The 21,052-nt window shown below is 40.3% G+C and overlaps 1 protein-coding gene across 1 annotated transcript in view; it reads left to right on the forward strand.

Annotated features, from left to right (window-relative positions):
• Positions 1-2,470: 2,470 nt before the first annotated feature.
• Positions 2,471-21,052, forward strand: part of htr1fa (5-hydroxytryptamine (serotonin) receptor 1Fa) — a 56,579-nt gene continuing 37,997 nt past the window's right edge. The window contains exon 1 of the mRNA XM_088352661.1: positions 2,471-2,580. The gene's annotated coding sequence lies outside the window, so the exon portion shown is untranslated. The remainder of the gene's footprint in view (positions 2,581-21,052) is intronic.

The following is a 21,052-nucleotide window of genomic DNA, read 5'->3' on the forward strand; positions in this document are numbered from 1 at the left end:
CTGTCCTTGACACTGCCATCTCCCGCTACGGAAGATCCACTTCCGTATTCGGATCAAGATCTGATTGTGTGAGCGGCTGTATTCCCGCGTCCAGCGAGCACCGGATCGCGGGCGCTGCCCTTCCTTTTTCTATCACTTAATCTTGTAGTTAACATTATGCAATTGGGTCCTGATTCAGTTCTGGAATTGACAAGAATTCAGCTTTCTCAACAGTCGATTATGTTTCAAGGAGGATGAATCCTTTTTCTAACTGATAAATCCGAATCTTAAAAATCACAATTTTTTTATCCATGTTTATTTAACTGGTTTATTCTAAAGTGTGAACAAAGAAAGTTAATATAAAAAAACTTTTTAATTTAAACAAACCATTTAGTTTGCTTTTATTTTGAAAAACAAAGGTGAAGTTTGATGAACTCAACTTAAAATATTAGTCTGTATTAAAATACAGTGATTCAAAACTTCAATCACGTTATTCAACTCAATAACTAATAGATTAATGAAATACTAAAATGAACAGGTTAATTGAATGAATGAAACTTTATTTATTTATAAAGAAAAAAAATAAAACAACAATTGGCCGCTCCAAATTGTCCCTAGGTGTGAATGAGCGAATGAGTTGTCTGTCTTTGTGTACCCTGTGACTGACTGGCAACCAGTTCAGGGTGTCCTGCCAACTGCCTGAAGATGACTGGTATGGACTCCAGCACCCCCGCGACCCTACTTAGGATAAGCAGTGCAGATAATGGATGGATAATGAATGAACCAACAAACCAATAACCTACCCAAAAGTCAAGGGTGGCTGTTTCCAAAAAGGCCTTTATTCAATATGACCAATGGCCCTGTATGAACTTTTAAAAAATATATCATTGACTTCAGCCAGCTGCACATTTTCCAAGAACCAAAAGAAATGTTTCTCTTTTGTCTGCAGCTTTCTAAAGGAATGAACTAACTCAAGGCCAAATGATGCTGCAAGCATTGTTTGGTTCTCTCTTCAAGTAATGCTGTCAAAGCTTGCTGCTGATAACATTTCCACTCGAGAGAAAATGAGAGAAAATCAATGAGTGGCCACCCCAGTCCTCTAGTGGGTGGTAGTTAGCAGTGAAAGATGCAACAACGAACAACTGAAAAAGAAGTAATCCTATGCATGGATAAACAGCCAGAATGTATTGTAGCTAGAGTCACTTCAAAATTTCTGTTTCATTCTTTTTGGACCGCACAGTAGATTAAGTTATTAAAGAGAACAATGCGTCAGGACAAACTATACGGGAATGAAAACTGGAGAGAATAATAAACAGGACAAAAATAGACGGGAACGAAACTGAAAACCGATATTAAACAGGACAAAAATAAACGGGAATCATACCGGACAGGGAATACCAACAGGGAACAGGACCGAGTCAAAACCCACGTCTTGCGGAGCAGTGGTTCGTTGACGGACTGACAAAGGAAAAATGAGAGCACTGAGCTTAAACAGACGGAAAGCCAATCTGTCAATGAGCCTCAGCTGGCGCCACATGGGCGGGGCCAATTGGGTGCCATGGCAACCGTGACAGTCTCTCTCTCTCTTGCATCCGCTTTCTTTTTCTCTCTTTCTGCTTTTCCTTTCTCTTTTTCCTATTCTTTCCCTTTCTTTTTCTCTCACTATCTTGTTCTCTGACTCGTTCTATCCCTCTCACTCACTCTATCTTTATTCCTTTCTTCCTTTTTCTTTCTTTCTTTCTTTCTTTCTTTCTTTCTCTCTCTCCCTCTTTCTTTCTTTCTTTCTTTCTTTCTTTATTTATTTATTTATTTGTTTCTAATCAGTCTGTAATTTAGTGATCCAGACCCCGTTAAAGTTGTTTTTACCATGTAGCCCCTGAGCTAAAATGAGTTTGACACGTCTGCACTGAGGCATCGAGTTTGAAATCATGGGGAAAAAAAACTAAGAGACCAAAGTGAAAAAAAATTAATCATAAAATATACATTTCCTTAAATATATTTTAAACAAAAATTGATGGAATCATTTCACAAGCATTTTTTAGCATTTTTAATTAAACGTGGTAACTCGATTGCGACGAAAGAAGACCAAAATCATGCGCATGCGCTCTTCACTTGGCGGCACGCTAATCGCACGACTCGGATAACTAACTAACTAGCTAGCTACCGGATGGATGTCAACTTTTCGCTTCTTGAACTTTTTCTTTCTCCATTTTTCTTTTCATTCATCGAAGAGACCAAAGAGAACCACACACACACGTACGTTCCCCCACTCCTTAATAACCGCTAAAGAGTCACTTATTCAATTTAACATTTCATAGCGAGTTGCCTCAGAAGCGCTTATCTTCTTATTAGCGCGGACGACTGTAGGGCTGATAAGGCGGCAGTCTATTGGTAAGATGCCCCCCACCCCCCAACCCTCCATGGACGGCCACGCGCGCTCACGTGGGCGCGCCCCCTCCGCTCCCATCTCCTCCCATCCTCTCGGTCGCCACAGTCCTGTAGATGAGAGTCAGCGTGGAAGATGCTGTGAGATGAATGGACAACACTTACATTCCAGGAATGCAATAACCTCCCCCACTGTTGATGCCCGCTTGAAGCTGGGTAAGTTTTCTTTCTTTTGATTTAGGGAATCTTCCAGTGATCAATTTGGAAGTTCTTTTACTATTTTTCGTGGTTCAAACGTACATTTTCTTAATTGGCTTAGAGGTAATAGTAGTGATCAACTTCATTTGCATAATGGTTGTTCATGTGGAAATGTAAATCTTCCCATTTTTTTTCCTTCACAAACCTGTGCAAATTTTTATATTTCCCCCGAGTCGTTTGTTGTTCCCAATTTCTTACACAGCCTGAAGGCGGTTGGGCTTACATAAAGAAAAGTCATTTTCCCACTGATGATGAAGCATGCTTGTCACTTTCGCCCACGTTTTCCAAAGCGGCCCACCCATGACCCAACCTAAAAAGACAAGAAACGACATAATCTCTACTCTCTTACGTGTAATGATAAAAGCTACGGTGAATGCACGGCTGCTCGGAGTGCCCATCATGGAAATATGTCTCCGATGTCCAGTTTGAAAGCTTCATTCCTCAATGTGAGGGCTAGAGATGGCCAAGTGGACTATTATGGGGGGGTTGGGGTTGGAGGTCAACATGAGAAAAGAGCGAATGTGGCAGTTTATGTACGCAAAATTCATTCCCTGGATTATGTGATGATGGAACTCTGGAATCAAACTTGAATGGCTTGGAAAGCAGTTGGCCAGCGTTGAGTTAATCACCGAACTGTGGATCATGTAGAAACAGTTGTGGGCTTAAAAGCTTTGGACATCAGTTCTGTTGACTCACTCTGAGCATTGGATGGTCTCATTACCTGGAAACCAAATCTTGAAGAAAGAATATACTTTCTTTTTTTTTTCAATTATTGACATGAGCTTTTCAAGTGTAGCTCAGTGAAGGTGTCAAAAACCAGAACAGGATCAGGACCCAAACGCGTGACGTTCTCACACAAGCCTTTTAATTTGCGGGAAGCGGGGAGTCATGCTCGTTAGGCAGTGGTCTGGCGTGGAAAGACAGGAAAGCAGAGACGGAAGAGATCGCTTCCAATTGCCCGAGATGGTATCGGACAGATGGGTTTGATACCAGACAGGAAGGGACAGATAGGATAGATAATGAATCGGGATATCAAAAAAAAACAGGAGAAACTAGACAGGAACGAAAACTGGAGAAAATAATAAACGGGACAAAAATAGACGGAAACCGAAATTGAACAGGACAAAATAAACGGGAACAATCCCGGACAGGAGATACCAACAGGAACAGGAACAGGACCGAGTCGAAACCCACGTCTTGCGGGGCAGAAGTTTGTTGACGGGCTGACAAAGGAAACATGACAGGACTGGGTTTAAATAGCGGGGAAGCCAATCCGACAACGAGCCGCAGCTGGCGCTACACGGGCAGGGCCATTTGGGCGCCATGGCAACCATGACAAAATGTACCCAAATCTTGAAATTTGGGGTATTTGTGTGAACCTTTGTGATACACAGGGCATGATATATTTTACATTCCCTTAACCACCAGGGTCATAGTGGCACCGCTTACTGTGGTGTGTCTTGGGCAAGTACAGCCTGCCGGCACCCATACCTTCATTAAATTTGACTTGGAAAGCGTTTGGCAGGTGGTGAGTAAATCACCAAACTGAGGAGCGTGAAAACCTGTCAGGGCCTTCAAAATTGTGGGTTTGGACCTTGGTTCCTGTTGCCACATTCAAAGCGTTGAACCGTCCCATGACCTGGATAATTGAAACTTAAAGAAGAAAGGATATCATTTTCTTTTATTTGCAATATTTTATTCTCATTAATATGATTTTTTTTGCAGTAGAGCTCAGAAAAGCTACTTGACATTTGGACTGGGTATCTTAATGAACCTTTGAGATGCACAGGGCACAGTATAAATGTACCCTGATACAATTTGATACTATTTTACACCATACAGTGTAGTACAGTATAGTAATAAACAAAGTGTTAGGACCAGAACGGAAACAGGACCCACTCGCAAAACGTTTCTCACAGTTTTATTGGGAAGAAGGGAAAGGATTGCACAAATGATCCGGTGATCGCGGGGAGCGGGTCGCTTGGAACGCGGAAGGGGGACTTCCGTGGCGAGCGATGGTGGTGTCGGGAACGGACAAAAACGGGTCAGTAGCCGAGATAGAAGAGCAAAAAACGTGATCGGGATCGGAAACAAATCGAAAGCCAGCAGAGGAGAATAGACATGGTCGAGATAAAAAACGGATCGTTACTAGGGATGGGAGAACAGAAGTGGTCGAGATCAAAACAGGTCGTAATTAGGGACGGGAGAGCAGACGTGGTCGAGAACAAAACAGATTGTAACGGGAGACAAAAAGGAGCAAAAAACAGGACAGGCGAAAAAGGGCTTGCCTTGTAAAAACAGAGATTCGCAGACGGACCGACAAAAGGGGACTGACAGGACTGAGTTTAAATACTGACAGGGAACAAATTTGTTAACAAGCTGCAGCTGGCGCCACATGGGTGGGGCAATTGGGCGCCATGGCAACTGTGACAGAAGCTGGCACCACACGGGCGGGGCCAATTGGGCGCCATGGCAACCATGACACAAAAGACATTCTTTATTTAATTTGTTAACGCATTCAATACTTGAACATGTATGAATGTATAAATGAAGTAGCAGTACTCTTTTGAACTCAACCCTTTTTAAATTAAGGTTAGGGTTTTTGGGGAAACCAATACTAGATGTTCGGCCACCCCAAGTTCAACATTACAAAGAAACTACGGTAGACCCCAGTGGAAACAGCGACCCCGCCTTAGGATGTTTTCACTTCAAGGAGCGGAATGAGATATGTTTTCAGCGTATTTTTCAGAGTACTTTCTTCACTGTATGACTTCAACGACAAATATTTTCGCGGCCCCAAAAATGGGTCAATTCAAACTTTCATGGTAATCATGCGTAGTTAAGTTTCTAAAATCCCTGTTGGCTATTGGTCTGCATCATGCCATAATTAAAATGCCAATATGCTATTGGCTTAATTCCCTCACTTAAAGGGCGTTTCTTCATTCAGTTCAGAATCTTCAGAATTTGCGATACAATGCCGTACTGTATTTTTTGCACTGCATTTATTCGCAGTGACTCCCAAGGTTTGCAGTGGTGCTAATGTTACAAGCAAATACATGATAACCATGGAAACAAAGTTTGCTATTATCACCAATCGATCATCAGGACCATAACGAGGCAATTAAAGCAAGTGGAAGGTATATATATATATATAAATATATATATATATATATATATATATATATATATATATATATATATATATATATATATATATATACAACCTTTTCCCAGCTGAGAGATACTTTTTGTCAGTAATTAGCCCAAAGGGCACCGAGTTTGATATGCCTTTCTGAAGTAAGTTATCATGTTATTACTATGTTATTACTATGTTATTACCCGGTTAATTATTAGAATTAGGCTTAAATAGACTCATTCAACCACTTATATTATAATTCTACCTCAAAATCACAATGACCCAGCACTGGTGAGCTATTATCAGAACAGGTCCGTGGTCACCTCAGCAGTAATTGTTTCAATTTCCACTTTTAAATTCTGAAACAAGAGGGACATCCAGAGAAGTAAAATCATAACACAAGTGTTTCACGAAGCTTCACTTGGCCCGAGAACAGTTCTTAACAGAGCTCTGATTCATAAATAGCAGCTGCTCACCACTTTTGGTAATCTTTTTGACCCAAAGAAGCCATACAAGCAAAAATATTTTGATTTTTTTTTTCGTGAGAGAGAGGCACACTGTTTATTTTTAGATACATTTTAACAAAACTGCCAAACCCCCTCTTCAAACTAAAGCTAATTTTTCATCACATTATATTCAACCTTGTAGCATTTGATGGTTTGATAAAGTCTAGATAGATAGATAAATAGATAGATAGATAGATACTTTATTCATCCCCTCATCTATGAAATAGTAATAATGCCAAAGCTTGTGTCCCATGTTAATATGAATATGAATATACTACTTAAAAGTCTCCCTCCCGCAGTTATTTAAGAGTGCCGATGCTCATTTTGACCTTGATTTTTTTCCCAAATAATGGTTTCAAAACAAGGTGCGAGCAAAGTTGTTTTGTCACAGAACACTGCAAACGACGATACAAATGTCTTCGGTGCAGATGGCACTGGGCGAGGGGAAGAAGCAGTGCGTGTACTGTGCGCATAGCTGCACTCATTTCTACCGCTCACCCAATAAAATTGCTCTGGGTACTTTGCTACAGTGTTTGGGTGTCTACAGTTTGTTCAGTGGGTTTTCGTCATAAAATGTCTCAATGACTGTTTAATGAGCTTCCCGATTAGGGATTCTTTATCAATGTTTAACCTAAATGGGGTCTGTTAGTGTGATACATTGACGTTAAACTGTAGTTGAGACTGTGCTCAATATATACTGGAACAAACCATCCATGTGTTCCGTGTTGTCCCCTCTTTGCAAGTGCTATGTTCAGCTTTGCATGTAATTATGCAATATATAGTTGCGCAAGTTCTATTTTGTCTCAGCTAAATGTACTCATGAGAAAAGCCACATATGGCACGCAAGCCATAGGTTCCCAATCAGTGTTCCCTCTAAGCTTCGCGCGTGCGCAATTGCGCACTGCTCGCACATTCTCAGCGCACAAGAAAATCTAGCCAGCACACAAAAATGAGGGCTCAAAATGACTAATTAAGAAGCGACTTAAGTCAAAGTTACAGTGCATGAAGGTAAAAATACACGGGTTCCCCTAACGTTGTGTCCTAAATGCAGTATTTTGAAGTCGAGTCCTAGTTGAACGAAGTTGAGTAAAGTTAGTAGAGATTGTCGAAAACCGGCTTCTTCGGCTCGGCTCACTAAAAGGAACCGGCTCTTTCGGGTCTTAAACGGCTCTTCAGGTGGTTTTTGCTTCTTTAATCCCAACATGACCGAATATTATGTAAAATTATGCACACAATGACTTAAAGGAATGGGGGAATAGAACAAAAAAAGAAAAAAATCACCAAAACGAAAAAGTAGTGAAAAGCTGAGAAAAAAATTAGACAAAAGGAAGAGAAAAAAGAAGGAAACATTTAGAAAAAAAAACAGAAAAAAAGAAAACAAAGAAATGTAAGATAAAAGTAAATAGAGAACAAAAAGAAAAAAGTAACAGCTCGGAAAGAATAAACACAATTAGATTTTTTTTAAAGGGATTTTTAAAAAAGTATAAAATAAAAAACACGGAAAAAAGTTGCATTCAAATAATTTCCAATTATATCAAGTGAATCGTGTTGCCAACATTGTACTTCCACTAAAAATGTGATTAAGTACAGTTCAGTATCTTACAACCGACTAAATAAGCCCCCAAAAATCTTAATATTATGCGACAAAATATATCAGGAAATAAAAAGAAATGGATATCTTGTAAAAGAATTGTAAGAACAATCGACGTTTGTAGGCCGTACAACCTTTGCAATAGTACATGAGTCAATTCATTCAAAAGAGAAAAATGATTTTGCATTGCCGGAAACTTAGCAAAATGTAACTTGATGTCAAGTTTTGGACATGTTTGATAATTAATTATCTTGCCACACTTGGGATTATGGTTGCTCACTGTTGTTTCAAGTGTTGCTCACCGACTTTGTGTGAACGCTCAGACCCGTGGAAAATTACAGGGAACATTGTTCCCAACCCCTGACTTAGTGTTACTTCAGTGTTTGTTTTGATCAAAACAAATTACATTAATTAGCTTGATTTAGTAGCCTCCATCACCATCCATTTTGTAAAACATATTAGGATCACAGGGAGCTTGAACTTATCCCAGCTGTCTGACCGAACCATTTTGGAGTCAATCACCGAGAACATATAGAAAGAGACATCCATTCACACGCACGTTAACGCCATCGCCGAGAGCAAACTGAATTCAAGCTAACTGAACGGGAGCCAAGCCAGCAAAGCACTCCAGCGACAGGGCCTCTTGATTTAGTAGCGCAAACGTCAATCTGTCTTTTCCGGAGTCGTCACTTTTATGATCGTACTCGTGCTTCCAAGTGCGCTCTTCCAGGTGACTATCGTGCCGACATTCGTCAGTAAATCAACGCCGTAGGATTTTCTTTAGTTTTATGTGCCAATGTCAAAACACTTATGGTCAAAGTACTTAGTCGGTACCTCAAACCTACATATTTGGAATGTTATTTTGGATGCTAAAAGCCTGTAATTTTGCTCCATCTTTTATTTATGTTGATATGATTTTCTTATTCTTGCTTCTTGTTTCCTGGCATGCAGCTAATTTCCTTGGGGGTTTATTAGAGTACGCGAGCTGAAAGACGACTGTTAATGTCATCTTGCTTAAAAAGACATCATCAGTGTCCATTTTGTAGAGGACTATTTGGGGTGTTTACAAGGTTAAATAATAGACACTTTTGCTCAAGTTCATTGATACATTTTCATTTTACTTGTTTGAATATTTAATTTAACGTATTTTCCGGGCTATAAATTGCAGTTTTCTCATAGTGTCACGGTTGCCATGGCGCACAATTGGCCTCGCCCGTGTGGCGCCAGCTTCTGTCACGGTTGCCATGACGCCCAATTGGCCCAATTTGCGCCAGCTGCAGCTTGTTCACGGATTGGCTCCCTGTCAGTCGGTCCTGTCAGTCCCCTTTTGTCAGTCCATCTGCAAATCTCCGTTTTTACCCGGCAAGCCCTTTTGTGCCTGTCCTGTGTTTTTGCTCCTGTTGTTCTCCCGCTAGATCTGTTTGATTTCGACCACGTCTGCTCTCCCGTCCGGAATAACGACCCATTTTGTGATATCGACCAGGTTTTTGCTCTTCTATCCCGGATACTGACCCGTTTTTTCCGTTCCCAACACCGCCATCGCTCGCCACGGAAGTCCCGCATCCACGTCTGAGCAACCTACTCCCCACGACCAGCGATCTCCGGATCGTGTGTGCACTCCTTTCCCTTCTTCCCAATATAACTGTAAGAAACGTTACGTGAGTGGGTCCTGTCTCCGTTCTGGTCCTGACACATAGTTTGTCTGGGGTTGCGACTTATTCTCCGGTGAGACTTATAGGTGAAATTATTAACATATTATTATATAATTGAGGTTTTTTTTCATTAGTGATTCTGTATATCCCTTCACATGTTATTTTCACACTAAACCGCAAGAGGGCGCTGTAGGCCTGTGTTGATCATTTCAATCTTGACCGCGGCGCTATATTGGAAAGAGGAAGCCGGCTCACGGTCTACCTCTGGGACCTCCCAGGAGTTGTCTACCGGTAAAAGTGACACCGAGGATATATATTTGATTGGATTTAGTGATCAAGGATGATTTTTGGGTCAGCCTGCTCTTCATTCTCGAGTTATTTGAATAAATGACTGACTGACTGAACAACCTTTTACGTCGTTACTGACGAGCGCGTCTGAGATATTCACGTACATGTAACAGTATACTGTGTTCAATATTTTATTTTGATTTAAATTGCCTTTCAAGATTACATTTATGTTTTTGGTGTTGGATTCTATCAAATAGATTTCTCCCAAAAATGCGACTTATACTTCAAGTGTGACTTATACATGTTTTACAGGGTTGGGTAGGGTTACTTTAACTTGATTACTTTCAATTACTTTTGGATTACTCCAATACCAAATATGCTAATAAAAGACAAAATAAACTAAATATGAATAAAATTATGACTCACAACACGTGGTAAGCTTTCTCTCCTGGCTTTGATCTCTTTGATCTCCGGCAAAACTAACATAAAATGCGACAGAAACAAAATGAAAATAAATCCAAACAGCTTGCCAACATCATTTTTGCCGTTCCGTGTATTCCGTTACTCCCCAAGCCTGCACAAAATTTAGTAATTTTATTCATATTTAGTTTCTTTTGTCTTTTATTAGCATATTTGGTATTGGAGTAATCCAAAAGTAATTAAAAGTAATCAAGTTAAAGTAACCCTACCCAATCCTGATGTTTTATCATTTCTAATCATGCATTTTTTGGCTGGTGTGACTTATAGGCTTAGTCTAGAGCGACTTATAGTCGGGAAAACACAGTAACTAAAAGCAACTATTGTTGTACTAATGAAATGTGCAGACATATATTGTCATTATTCTATGATATCTTCATTTATAACCGTTATATTATTTCAGTCATTCATAGGTCCTTCATTTTTTAGTCGTAATTAGTGCTTTTCATGATTATTCATTTGTTTTAAGTGTAATTATATACTTCTTGATACAACGATTTGTCTTCTTGTTACACACTTTCAATCAGTTGTCATTCGGTTTTTACATGTTTTAAGTGGTGTTTTAAGGCAGTTAAGAGAAAGCCTTGAGTTTTTTGAGTACTTGCCAAAACTGGTCCAGACAAGGGACTAATGTGAAGTAGGGATTTTTCCAAAGCCTCTTAAATTTTGTTTTTGCCATAGCCTGTCGCCCTGGTATAAAAGTGAAAGTCAGTCATTTTGACTGTGCTCTTGTGAATCAAACAGCTTGTACTGTTCCTCATTTGTCCTTGGATTATTATGAATAACAACCTCATTGGAACTGCTCAACTTTAGCACTTGTTTTAATCTTCTCACAACCCGGTTGTTAAGTCAGTCAGTCAGTCAGACAGTTAGTCATTTAACATGTACTCTTCATAGCATTTTGATACATACGGGTGTTTATTTTTCCAAACCCATGGTATACTAATGAGTACTGTCTTTAGCAGAATCTTTTTCAATTTGCCTAATGAGGTGCTTTCAAAGACTTTCAAAGAACCCTGAAATGTACTGCATTTGGAGTAATTGTAAAAACAACTCAAAAACAACGTTTTTCTACATGTGACATTGGACAGCCCTGGATCTTAAATCAGAGATGCTCTAGTAGCAAAACCTTAAACAGCTGACTTGATATCAACACACATATAGAAAGAAAAATGGGAGTCAACTTCATTTTGAAGAAATGGATATGCCAGTCAAGATCACATTTTATCCTAAAAGGATATGATATGATTTGTGCTTGTGTCTGTGTGTACTCAATCCTGCTCAGGACAATTTGAAGACATGTGATGGCACTTTGTTTGAAGGAGTGACGGTGAATGGAGGACTCAATAGTTTGATTTTTGTTTATTTGAGACCGCTTAAGGTTGTGTATTAGATATCTGCTTGAATTACAGTTTTACAATTAACACTTGAGCAGTAGACATTGCCTCACAAGCTCAAATCTTTCCCCTATGAGTGCAGAATGAATTTAGGGACAAACATACACTTTCTCTCTCTATTTCTTCCTTTTTTTCTTCAATTTTTCTTTCTATTTTTCTCTTTTTTTCTCTCTTTACATTAAGTGAGATTATTTGATTTATCATTTTGGCAATTTTCCTCCTCCAACTTCAATTATTTTTATACAACTTTTAAAAAATGAATGGTGCAGCATTTTTGGGAGAGGCAAAAAACTGCCAGCCTCAGCAATACTGAGAGATCCTGACATGCTAGTCAGACTTCATCTCTTGGAAGTGAAGCTGTAAAATCCTTAATTGAGGTTTCGGCAGCAAAGCCACAATTCTCTGCCTTGCACAGCACAACAGACAAGTGTAAGTGTGCACCGACATACTGTGTGAGAGTGCGTAGTCCTATGCAGCTTGTGTTCTGTACAGCGTAATCTTGCAGTGGAGGTTCCAATTAGCAACCACTTTTTGTAGTCAACCTTTGTAGTGGAGAGGCCATCTTATTAACAGTGTATGACTCTTTTCCACAGAATTACTTGAAAATGAAATGGTTCATTGATTTTTGGGACCTGAGAGCAAGCTATGCACACAATAAATGCTCTGGCTGTTACATTTGTAGGACACATCCATTCAAGACTTTTCTTTCACATATACCTGTTTATTTTACATACCTGTCAAACCTGAGGGACTAAATTTACAAAAGACAAGGTAAATAAAAACATAATCCCTTGCTACTATGCGCTTAGCACTTCATGAACTGTAAATCGCCAAGAGAAAAAGATTAATTTACATTTTTTCATAAAATAAATCCTAGCTGCCTGAGTACTGGAGCACATTTTTCCATCAGTTCAGGCCGCAGTGTCGCCCGCCTAAAATGAACTTCACTCTGTGACTGCGTTTCAAAAATACCCGGTCGACTCTTGGTGGGCACCGAAAGAGCAAATTTGTGTTGTCTGTGACAGCCCTTTTTCTGTTCTTTCCACCTAAATTGATCTGCACCCATGGTGCGCCGATCCATTGTACCCAATTGCATATAGCTGTGAGCGGGGACTTGGAAAGTGCATTTTAGTTAAGTCTGGCGGCTTTTTGGGGTTATTTCCCCCCTATATTGAACTGCACTCCTGCAGTGGCGATCCCTTGTCACCGGTTGACTTAAGCTAATCAGTAGCAACTTTTTTGGGTTCGAACCGCTGAAGGGTGGCACTGTGGCCCGGCTTTAATGAACTGCACTGTATTATTGTCAGGATTGCCCATTGCCCTCACCTGTGCCCGCTCGTTTGGCGCCAGCTGCTGCTTGTTACCTGATTGTCTCTCCTTCTATTTAAAGTCAGTGCTCTCATTCACTCCTTGTCAGTCCGTCAACGAACCTCTGCACTCGCAAGGCAAACATTTTGACTCTGTCCGGTATCCTGCTCGTGTATCCAGTATCCGGCATCGATCCCATCCGTCCCGTCCAGTATCTTGCTCGTGTATCCAGCATCCGGTATCGATCCCGTCCGCCCCGTCCTGTCCGGTATCGTGCTTCTGCATCCTGCATCCAGTATCGATCCCGTCTGTCCCGTCCTGTCCGGTATCTTGCTCGTGCATCCTGTATCCGGTATCGATCCCGTCTGTCCCGTCCTGTTCGTTATCTTGCCCGTGCATCCTGTATCTGGTATCGATCCCTCTGTCCAGTATCCTGCTCGTGTATACAGTATCTGGTATTAATCCCGTCTGTCCTGTTCAGTTTCGATCTTGTCTGCCCCTGGCTTCCTGTTTTCCCGGCGCTTGACTTCTCTCTCTCACTTCTTCACCGAATCGCTGGCGTTTGTGTTCCCGCCCATGACTGCCCGTTTCCGTAAAATAAAGCCTGGTGTGAAAACGTTACACGCTTGGGTCCACCGTCTGTTCGGGTTCTGACAATTATAGTATTTTTTGGGCAAAATATATATGTTTTGGAGGGGCGGGGGGGTAAATACGTGTGAAAGTTAAGGTTCAACCTTAAAATGTCATATACTTGAAGTTTCATCTGCAGAAAACACTACACTTCACATTTTAAAGTTACACTTTTGTCTAACAAATCTGTGTGATTAATTGTTTTCATTATTTTGCAGAGATTTAGCAAGTGTAGCTAACATCAAGCTTGTATTTGTTTTTTTCCTATAAGAAAGAAGAAATGAATTATAATGATATCCAATTAAGAATGTAAAATAAGTGAGTAAACTGAAAAAAGTAATCCATCAGTGGCAGATAGATAGATAGATGTTTTAATCAACTACTTTTTATGCAGAACTGCCATGAAGGTGCAGTAAATACCAACAGAACCAATGTCCATCCATTCATCCATCCATTATCTGCACTGCTTATCCTCAGTAGGGTCGTGGGGGTGTTGGAGCCCATCCCAGCTATCTCCGGGCAGTGGGCAGGGGACACCCTGAACTGGTTGCCAGCCAGTCGCAGGGCACACAGGGACAGACAATTTGCTCGCTCATTCACACCTAGGGACAATTTTGACCGCCCAATTAACCTGACATGTATGTTTTTGGAATTTGGGAGAAAACCGGAGTGCCCGGAGGAAACCCACGCAAGCACGGGGAGAACATGCAAACTCCGCACAGGAAGGTTGGTAGCTGGATTTGAACCCATGACCTCAGAACTGTGCCGCACACGCGCTAACCACCGTGCCGCCGTGCTGCCCCAGGACCAATGTGACGCATTAAAATAAGAAAAGGCTGAAATTAATTTTTTTCAAGAGACGGGACTCTGAGATGAAGAACTGGTGTACTTACAGAGTTAATTATGCACAATAAAAGAGTAAATGCGGAGAGTCTGAGACATGCTTTGTCACGACCTCCGGAAGACTGAACAATTGACACATGACTAAAGCTATAGCAGTGACGTCAGCAAGTTGTCTCTTAAAGGCACAACATGTTTAAAAGAATAAAATGACAATTAAATACATTTCTGAAACTGTTAATTTTTGAATTTTTTTTCCCAAAAAATCATATTTAAAAAAATGACAAAATTGTATAAATTCAAAGGTATGATTTTGGATTACGTTTGGATTGTGAGAGTCCTCGTTGACCTTGTGCAAGAGGCAGGTTGTCGTCCTCCGTCAAACCTTAAAAGGATAGTGTGTAATATCGAGTGTCTCCTCATACAAACAAACTTGAATTCAGTAAAAAATAGAAAATAAAATCATTCTAAATAAGCCATATGGTTCAAAATGTGTGTAAAATGGAGTGGCCACTGTTCGGAAAAATTGTTTTTTTTTCCCTGGATTTTAGTCAAATAAGCAACAGAAAATGCTTCAAAGCCAAGATGTATATTGGTAAATTCTTGACGAATGTATTCTGTCTTTAAAGGGACAGTGTGTAATATTTAGTGCCGCCGAGTGGTACAAAAAACTTTCTTTCAGTAAAAAAAAAGAAATCGGCAAAAATACATGAAATATCATACCAATGTTGTTTTTATAAAAAATAAAAAGTCGAGAGATTTGTATTCCTTTTACAGAGTGGAATCCCTACTCAGAAGTCTCTGCCATGTCTGGCATCTTGCTGCTATGCTGTGCTCTTCACACTGGTTTTCGTTCACACTAAACAATAGAGTGCAATCTATTGCTCAAATATTACACACTGGAGATTTAATTTATCTGAAATAACCTTAACCGCGTGTTGGAGCCTCTCTAAGGAGGCAAAATATTTTAGCACTGATTTTAGTGCCTGAGCTTTGACTCAAACTTTGATCAGTGTTCCGAAAAAAAAACGCATTCTGCTGCACGACACTCGTCCGTTACTCATCGCACGAGGATTTTCAGTGACCTTAACGAGTCACTGTAGCTACTTTCAAAGCTGTTACTTTGTGTGGGAGGCTTGTAGAAGCAGGCCTTAAAATTTGCGTGTGCTCAAGTACAATAAACCTCGTTCTTCAAAAGTGGTGAAAGCTGTACATACGTTCCAGTCTATTTTTACATGTGCAGTTCTTGCTCATTGGAAAATATGAGAAAATTGATGGTCTACCTCGCCGTTTTGGGGATACAGTGGAACCTCGGTTCTTGACCATAATCCGTTCCAGAACCCTGTTCGAAAACCGATTTGTTCGATCACCGAAATCATTTTTCCCATTAAAAATAATGTAAATCGTTTTAATCTGTTCCAACACCCTGAATGTTTACCTTGAATGATTAACGTAAACATAAAGCTAACCCAGGCTAATCGTACGTTCGCGTTATCGTAATCTTCCGTACGAAAGATTACGCTAACATGAACGTGTAAAAATTAAAAAATCAGGTCGTTTACAAGTCATTTAGCACCGGGGTCTCCACAACAAGTGGTGAGCGGTTCATTGGAAAGGGGGCTCCGTTCCAACACCCTGAATGTTGGGCTCCGTTCCAACACCCTGAATGTTTAACGTAAGCTTAAAGCTAACCCAGGCTAATCGTACGTTCGCGTTATCGTGATCTTATGAATAGGATTTCTTACCTTTGTGGTGGTCAGCAGAAGGCGCTCGCACACCTCCTTCATATTTGGTTATTATTTCTTTCTTAAATGCAATAGTTGTACGCACTACTTTTCTTTTTTCATCCGTAGCAACTTTGCTGCTTGCACTGACTTTCTTTGGAGGCATAATAAGGGGCTAAAACACCCGTAAGCCGCTCAGCATCGCACCCTAGCGTACGCACTCACGCATTACCGGCGTTCGAACTCCGATTTTTTGACCGAACAGCGAAGCAAGAATTTCTCAAAATTTTTGGTCGGACACCAATTTGTTCGAACTGAGAGGCGTTCGAAAACCGAGGTTCCCCTGTATTTGGTAGGCATTATCATGATGGCTCCTCGTATAAAAGGGTGGTCAACAGTGCCATGCTGAGAGGTTATCTTTTGCATAAGGCTCAGAAATGTTTGTGATTTACGTTTGTACTCAATGATGAAACAAGTCTGCAAGCTTTACAGAAGCAAACGATTGGGTTGCAGCACAATTTTTCCAGTTAGCAGCAAATGCATAGCGACAGTGTGCAAGGAATCACAGTTTGGCTTTTTTTTTCTCGTGTTGGAAGGGAATGTGTATCTTAATCCTCCCACCCGGAGACCACCTGCTGTTTTGTTTGTCGTGAGGACATTAATTATGGTGTGAATGGGAATTTTGTGAAACTGTTGTAGATACTCGGATTTACCAATATAAGGTCTGGGACTAATTATTATTTTAATCTTTGATTGGATTCGTTTCTCTATCAATCAAACAAACTTAACATGTTTTTATTTCAATCTATTTACAGACGCTCCCCAACTTAGGACCATTCGACTTACAAAAAACTGTAGACACCAACTTATTTTTCGAGATGTCGAAAAATATCTGGACATTGCTGTAAGTTAGATTTTGTATCATGTGTACCTTTTTCTGAGTAGAGGACAGTACTGTAGTGCTTCTTTCTGCTGCGTGGCGCTGTAAGAGGTCACACAGTATCCACCCCGAAGAAGAAATCTGGCTTCTAATTCATATTTTGTGTGTAAACATACTACGTGTACTGTATCTTTAGCGCGCTAAGAACTTTGACGTTTTTGTTGTTTGATATCTCGTGCTTCCATTCAATATGGTTGGTGTAAAGAAGAGGCGAGCCGTTTCATTTGAAATAAAAGTGGAATAAGGAAGCTTGATGCGGTTGAGAAAATGGTTGGATCACTTCTTTTTGTACACTCTCTAGCACGGAGGAGGACCTCTTGAAGCCCATCTTTCAAAAGTAAGTTAAAATCAACTTTATTCATCTTTATAGAGCATATTGTTTTATCAAAACTTTATTTTTCAGTACAAAACGATACAGGTTCCTTAAGCCTTAAACATACTTATATAAACCTTAAACATACAAAATATAGCACTGAAGCAACTGTCGAACAAATTAAACTTACGAAAGATCGTCCGGAACTCTCGTTCGTAAGTAAGTTAGCGTCTGTATATGGAGAAAGAACATATATTCAAAATATCATTTTCGGAAACATGGGTTAGTAGCGCGCAGCCCCACGGTGTGGAGGTCCAGGGTCCAGCTACTAGCTACCGCAGCCTTAATGGTCGAGTTTGCACGTTCTCCCCGTGCTTGCGTGGTTTTCATCCGCGCACTCTGGTTTTTCCCACATTCTAAATACGTGCATGTCAGGTTAATTGGCCGGTTCAAATTGTCCCTATATGTGGATGAGACAGTGAGTTGTATGTCTCTGTGTGTCCTGTGACTGGCTGGCAACCAGTTCGGGGTGTCCCCTGCCTACTACCCAAAGAAGGCTGGGATGGGTTCCAGCAACCCCGCGACCCTACTGAGGATAAGCGGTGCTGAAAGCGGATGGATGGATGGATGAATGATGGATAATTAAGTGCCTGGTTTGGTTCACACCATTGGAGAAATTAGGGGCAAAGAAAAAAGGTTTACTTTTATTTTCCAAAGTAAATGTGAATCAATGGAGTCCTCTGGAATCATACACTCAAAAAATATGTTTTAATGAGATCCAAAAAGCAGTCAATTATTTATTAAAATGACACACTTGAACTAACTAATGTTAAGTATTGTTAAAAAAAACAAGAAATTTAAGTTTTGGCCTACCACTTTATTTATTGAGATCGGTAAACTTAAAAAAAAGGATAATTGTTCTTTGTTAAAAAAAAGGAGAATATTTACTGCTGAGAAACTAAAATACTGACGACTTCAACTTGTCTAAATCTTAAAAATAATTAGAATCATAAAACTTGCTTTCCCGGGTTGGAAATCTTCCGAATTTTCAATGTTTAATGCAGGTTTGGTGAAAAAAGTTCAACTTTTCAAGTTATAAACTTTTAAAAAAGTGTTACTCGCAGGCTAAAAAGGGCTTTTCTGTGTGTTTATCAGCCTAAAAGTCCAGAAAAGACATAATCTAATAATGACAATAACTTTTGAATAATGCTTGCTAGAATCATAAAAATTGCTTTCCCGGGTTGGAAATCTTCTGAATTTTCTATTTAGTGCAGTTTTGGTGTACATCAAAGGCGCCTCCGCGAGCGGCAGCCTTTCCAGCAGCTCAGTGTTATTTTGCTCTTTTTGTGATTTTGTTTTAAGTGTCTGTTTCTATCTTTGGTGTTTTTTGTCCCGTTTGACAACTACACTTTGGATTACTTTCTAACCTATCGTTATGGGTTTTATGGCACAAAAACGCGTTCATTTGAGGAATCAACTCCTTGCCCTGAAGAATTCTCGTGCCGGCGTGATGAGAGAGCCCTATCGTGGATGCAGAGTTGGAGCTAAGGCTAAGCTGCTAGCGGCGTTATAAGCCTTCGGTAAATGGTAAATGTGAACCCTTTACCAAATCAGTCCGACGAACTGGCTGTGCTGGTGAAAAACATCAAAGTGTACAGGTAGTGCTGTTTGCTGTGTTTTACGGAAACGTGGCTAACATGGAACTACCCGGAGCTACCCGACTTCAGCGCTGTTAGGACAGTCAGAGACACAAAAGCCTGTGGGAAGCGGAGAGAAGTTGGACTACGTGAACACGAGGTGGTGTAACCCTGGGCACAAAGATTTCCATCTGCTGCAGGGACGTCGAACCTTTGGCCTAGCGTGTGACGTCATCCACTCCGCTGTTGTTAAACTACAACACAGCACCCCAAGGCCATCCTGTTAATCTGTTAATAAACAACAAAAGGATACTACTGGAAGTGCTAATTTCCCTACGGAGATGAATAAAGTATATCTATCTATCTAGCTATCTAGCTATCTAGCTATCCACTCCATAAACATAAACAAATGAAAAATTAAAATAGCTGGTGATATTTTTTGATCATGGATAAATTGTGGATGAATCTATTTGTTATTGCACCTCTAATTAATACACACCCATGAACTTGTAGGGCAATTAAAAACCATTAAGAAAAAAATATTAATTTTATCATTGCATGAAGTTTATATTCTCACTTAAACTAATAAACAGAATTTGTTTTTATGTTTGGCTTTCGAATACAGCCCTTCGGCCAACCAAGTTCGCCGCGTATTTTTAGCTGATGCCACCCAATGACAAACATCTGAAAAATGAGAAAATGAAGTACTATTGAATTGTTCACAAACTCTTCTTTTTTAAAAAAAGATACTTTTTTCACTCAATGCGATTGACCGACACTTTTTTTAATGAACGGATTCTAATGATTCAGCTGGCTTAAAATAATCGTCATGCCCCTTGCTCGTTCACTATAAAGCGCGTAATTTGCATTTTCATAGAGGCATTATAAAGTTGTAAAAACAAACAAGCGTTGGTTTGACTCGGCAAAAATTGCAACAGAAAGAAAATGTTATGTCACACTTTGAAATACACATGACAACATTTATAGCACATTGAGAAACAACATAAAACGTGACAGTAATAACGAAACGACACGACAATTGTGTGTTGCATTTGGGCCCCCGCGTGCATACAGTTGTTTGTAGGGTAATAATAATTATAATCTCCTTCCTCTTCGGTCTTTCGTGTAGTTTATGTACCCCATAAAAACTATGGTCAGTGTACCTCTGCAAGGAATCCTGTTGACTGTTCTCAAAAGTGCTGTTAGAACATAGTCTGCCTTTATTTTGTCTTTTTTCCTGCTAATTACGCAAGTCTTTTCATCATAAGATGCCTTAATTGTGTGCAAAATGCAAGTTGCTGTGATAATACAAATAATCACCAAATGTTTTTACACTATTGTGAGGTGGTGTTTGATACATTATCGAAAAGTAACTTTATTGTAAAAAATGTAATGTAATCTGTCATGATTACTCATTGCACTCACCTGTGCCCGCTCATTTGGCGCCAGCTGCTGCTGGTTACCTGATTGGTTCCCCCTCCTATTTAAGCTCAGCACTCTTACTCACCCTCTGTCAGTCCGTCAGCGAACCTCTGCTTTCGCAAGGCAAGCACTTTGACTCTGACTCCTGTCGGTCCCGTGTTTTCATCCGTATACCAGTCGTTTGTTCCTGATTCCCCATTTATCTCCGGCTACGACCCGTTTTTGACCAGCGACCACGTTCTGATCTTCCGCCCGGCTAATTACCCGTTTTTGACCACTGACCACGCTCTGATCCCTCGCTCCGGCTATCGACACGTTTTTTCCGTTTTACCACGCTACGATCTCCCGCTCCAGGAGATCCACTTCTGCATTCCGAACACGCTCCGATCCCATGAGCGGCTCTCTTTCCTCGTCCAGCGAGCACCCCATAGCTGGCGTTTGTTTTTCCTCTATATTTCAATAAACTTGTGTGTAAACGTTACGCATCTGGGTCCTCTTGCTGTTCTGGTCCTGACACAATCTGGTTATAGTTCTTGAAAGGCATATTACAGTCATATTTTGTTGAATAC

Source organism: Urocampus carinirostris, chromosome 14, assembly GCF_059441175.1.
Source record: "Urocampus carinirostris isolate Australia breed hairy pipefish chromosome 14, RoL_Ucar_1.0, whole genome shotgun sequence".
In the NCBI taxonomy this organism is placed as follows: Eukaryota; Metazoa; Chordata; class Actinopteri; order Syngnathiformes; family Syngnathidae; genus Urocampus; species Urocampus carinirostris.